Raw genomic sequence first — 3934 nt, 5'->3', positions numbered from 1 at the left:
TTCATTTCCGTGAACAGAGATTTTGGAATTCCATTCATTCATTGTTGCACTTCTCTCCCTGCCCCCCCACCCCCGTTTGCTCCTCTCCTTCAAACACAAAAGAAAAACTCCCTCATTGGTACGCAATCCCCCACACACATCCCCCAACCCCAAATATAATCCACTCTGCAGCCCTCATTCCGTACTCTTACGATAAACATAATGCCTCAAAATATAAAATATTCTCTCCCCAAAGACTTCAATGCTGTAAACATATTTCATCCAGTTTTTCTCAGTCTTAACCCCCATCTCAATGTCAGCCTCATTCTACAACAGTGGCACCATATAGCATTTGTCCCTTTGTGACTGAGATACCTCACTCAGCATAATGTCCTCCAGGGTATACAACCAATTTCTAAAGAATCAAGTTGACTGATTTTCTTGTCCTCTAACAGTTGTTTTTATGCTGCAAGAATAGTCTTCAGCTGGTGTAGATGAAATTTCTACTTTAGATAATGTAAGAATTTAGCTTTCCAAATATTTTTAATGCTTTTGAGTCAGAATTGAATTCTAGAAATAGTTTTACCATGGATTTGAGTAAAACAGTTCTAGGTGACAAAAACTTGAAACATTTCTTTCTACGAGATTATTTTTTTTTGATACCTTGTAACCATTGACACCTTTTTTTTAATTGGTTTTGTACAATCATCTATATAGATACCTGTTAATTTTTTAAAAAGATACAAGATTAAAAAGATATGACACAAATTGGAATTTTGTAGTACAATTTGCAGTCTTAAAATGATATATGGAATATGAGATCATAGATTTTTTTAAGACCTTTTAGATTAGTAAAAGAATGAAACATAGTCTCAATTTAAGAATTGCTTTTAACAAGACAGATATTATGTCTTGTGGCAGAATGCTCCTTGGAGGCAAGGATGGTGAAGCTTCTTCTCTCATACTTTGTGCATGTTGCTCATAGAGGCTGTTCCTCGGAGAGGGACATCATACTTGGAAAGGTGGAGGGATGGCAAAGGAGAGGAAAGTTCTCTACCAGGCCAGTGACTGAAGCAATGGGCTTGAGTGTGTCAAGAGATTGTGAGGTTGGCACAGAATAGGACAAGATTCAGATCATTTGTTTATAATGTGGCTGTGAGTCGTACTTGACTCAATGGCACCTAACAACAATAACAACAAAAAATTTAATTTGGCAACCCTTAAATATTGAACACCTATTCTTCACAAATTTGCCATTGCTTTTAGAAGGAATTTCCTCACTATGGCAGTTAGGACAGTGTTTATCTTGACACCTATCTCTGCACAGCCTCCTCTTCCTTTCCCCACTTGTTGCTCACTTCACTATAACCACATTGGCTTCTCTCTGTTCCTCAAATTACCAAGTCTCATCTTGTCTAAGACATGCTGCTTCCTCTGCTCTTAGACCTTCTCCCCCCCCCCACAATGTAGCCAATTCTTATTCATTATTTTGGTCTCAGCTTGATTATCACTTCTGCAGAGAGGTTTCCCCAAGTGCTGTCCCTGCTCCTCCTCCCACTGCCAGTGATTTAGCTCTCCTGCATTGTGTTCTCGCAGCATCTTGTGTATTTCTTCTCTAAGCCTTATTAGAGTTTTTATCATATAAGTAGTTGTATTATTCTATTTGATACCACATCTCTCCTTTAGGCAATAAGTACTGTGATCTTGAGGATTGTGCCATTATTGTCCAGTTTTTTTTCTGTTTTTTTAATTGTCCAGTTCTTAACACAGCAATTGTCACCTGGTGGACAATCACAAATATTTGAATGAATGAGCAAATGAACAGTACAGTGTGAGGGTGGCCAAGTCTGACCTCTATCTGCTTCATAAAGGGGAGCTATCCCCACCAATAATATCCATAGCAGCAAATAAACAGCCGATAGATCAGACATGGCACCCCCTCCCCCCATGTTCTTGCTGCTGTCTATTTCCACCAATCACTGGGTTTGGTATTTGTTATTGACTTACAAACTTTACTTACAGTTGTGGTACCAAGAGTGGGGTTGGAGAACGAGGGAGACAAAGAATATGACCCAATGCAAGTGCAGGTTTTAGTCCAAAAGTCCCAAGGCACAATTCCTCAATTTGTCTAGGCTCTAGTTTCAGCTCAGCATTTAGCTTTTCCTTCCATCATCCAGCAAGAACAGCAAAACCTTTAACTGTGGCCTTTATTTTGGAGGTCGTCTGGTTACACCTTGCCACATTTTCTCCACATCAATGCCACAGTTTTTCTGCAACCATCAGCAGGGTCTCACCAGATATTGCTCTAACCATGGTCTAGCTCCAGTCTCTCTTAAGTTTTGATACTCAGTGTGGAAAGCACTCTCTCTCTCTTATCATAGTCATACAGCTATTGATGATTTGCAAGACCACCTGCCTGCTGTTAAGATAGCTGGAGACCAGAGGTGGAGCGGGGGAAGGGGCGGCTAATGTGATGGCTAGAAAAGCCAGTTTTTTAAGGTATCACCATAGGTGCAAAGAAGAGATAAAAGATAACCTTTGATTTCAGAGTTCAAGGGTTTTTTGTGAACCATGGAAATATGTGAGCCTTGGTGTCAGAGTGCTTAGTGTGTGGGGCTGCTAACCAAAAAGTCATCAATTTGAATCCTCCATCCACTCAGCAGGCAAAAAAACAGACAATCTCCTCCCACAAAGATTTACAGTCTCAGAAACCTGATGGAGGATTGATGAGTTGAAGCTGGCTATAGAAAATATAAAACTAGAACTCAGGAAAGAGTATGTCATTAAAAATGTTTGTATGAAAAAAAAATGTTTGTATGGGTGTAGGAAAACCTACCCCTTTTCTTTTCTCATATTTTCTTGTTTCTTGTACTTTTACCCTTGCTTAAATGGTTTAATGAAGCTATTATTTTTCTTGAGTTAAAATTAATATAACAAAATTTACCATTTTAAAGTATATAATTCAGTAGTTCTAGGATAGTCAGTATGTCCTTTAAAAAATTACCAATTTTCTTTCTCTTGCCTGCACTGTGGGCCTCAGACCTCATGTGAAGAGTGTGATCCTTAAACTGGGGAGGGGTAAGGATGGGCCAGCACCCCATTCAGACCCATGGGCCTGCCTCCTTCAGGTGTGGACATGACCCAGAACTTGAAGGGTTTAGCAGGACAACTGCCTGCTGGCCCTCGGCACATGAGTATGACATTGAAGTTGCTGTTGGGGTTTGGTGCCTGGTGTTTGTGAGTCCATGTTCACTGTGGAAGGTGCCCACAGAGCTATTTTCTTTAATCACATCAGGGGCATGCAGCAGGACACCATCCTGGCAGAGGGCCTACATTTCAGAATCCCCTGAATCCAGTACCCGATTACCTATAACATTCAAACCAAACCCCAGAAAATCTCCTCCCCGGCAAGGTCCAAAAACCTACAGATGGTGAACATCTATTTCCCTGCAAGTCCTGTCTGAGCCTAATGCCATGGACCTTCCCAGCATGTACCAGCACCTTGGGCTAGACTATGAGAAGCAAGTGTTGCTGTCCATTGTCCATGAAGTGCTCAGGAGTGCGGTGGCCAAGTTCAGTGCTTCACAGCTGATCACTGAGCAGGCTTAGGTGTACCTGTTGATCAGGCGGGAACTAACAGAGAGGGCCAAGGACTTCAGCCTTATCTTGGATGATGTTGCCATCACAGAGCTGATTTTTAGTGGAGAGTATACCGCTGCTGTAGTTGTTGTTTGTTGTTGTTGTTATGTGCCGAGTCACCTGCGACTCATAGTGACCCTGTGTACAACAGCCCTGACACACCAATCCCGATTACCCCAGTCACTGAATCAATCCACCTCATAGAGGGTCTTCCCCTCCTGTGCCGTCCCTCCACCCTCCCAAGCATGATGTCCCTCTCCAAGACCTGTCTCTCCTTACAACATGTCCAAAGTATGTCAGATGAAGCCCCAGAATC

The 3934-nt window shown here is 41.8% G+C and overlaps 1 protein-coding gene and 1 pseudogene across 2 annotated transcripts in view; both read left to right on the top strand.

The window, feature by feature from the left end:
- SWAP70 (SWAP switching B-cell complex 70kDa subunit) overlaps positions 1 to 3934 on the top strand; it is a 153141-nt gene that overhangs the window by 63241 nt on the left and 85966 nt on the right. The gene's annotated exons all lie outside the window — the stretch shown is intronic.
- Positions 3116 to 3934, top strand: part of LOC102850133 — a 10669-nt pseudogene continuing 9850 nt past the window's right edge.

This window comes from Elephantulus edwardii, unplaced genomic scaffold (assembly GCF_000299155.1).
Source record: "Elephantulus edwardii isolate Elephantulus edwardi_28Jun2011 unplaced genomic scaffold, EleEdw1.0 scaffold00044, whole genome shotgun sequence".
In the NCBI taxonomy this organism is placed as follows: domain Eukaryota; kingdom Metazoa; phylum Chordata; class Mammalia; order Macroscelidea; family Macroscelididae; genus Elephantulus; species Elephantulus edwardii.
The sequence above is the reverse complement of the archived record's forward strand: the minus strand, read 5'-3'. Positions and strand labels throughout refer to the sequence as shown.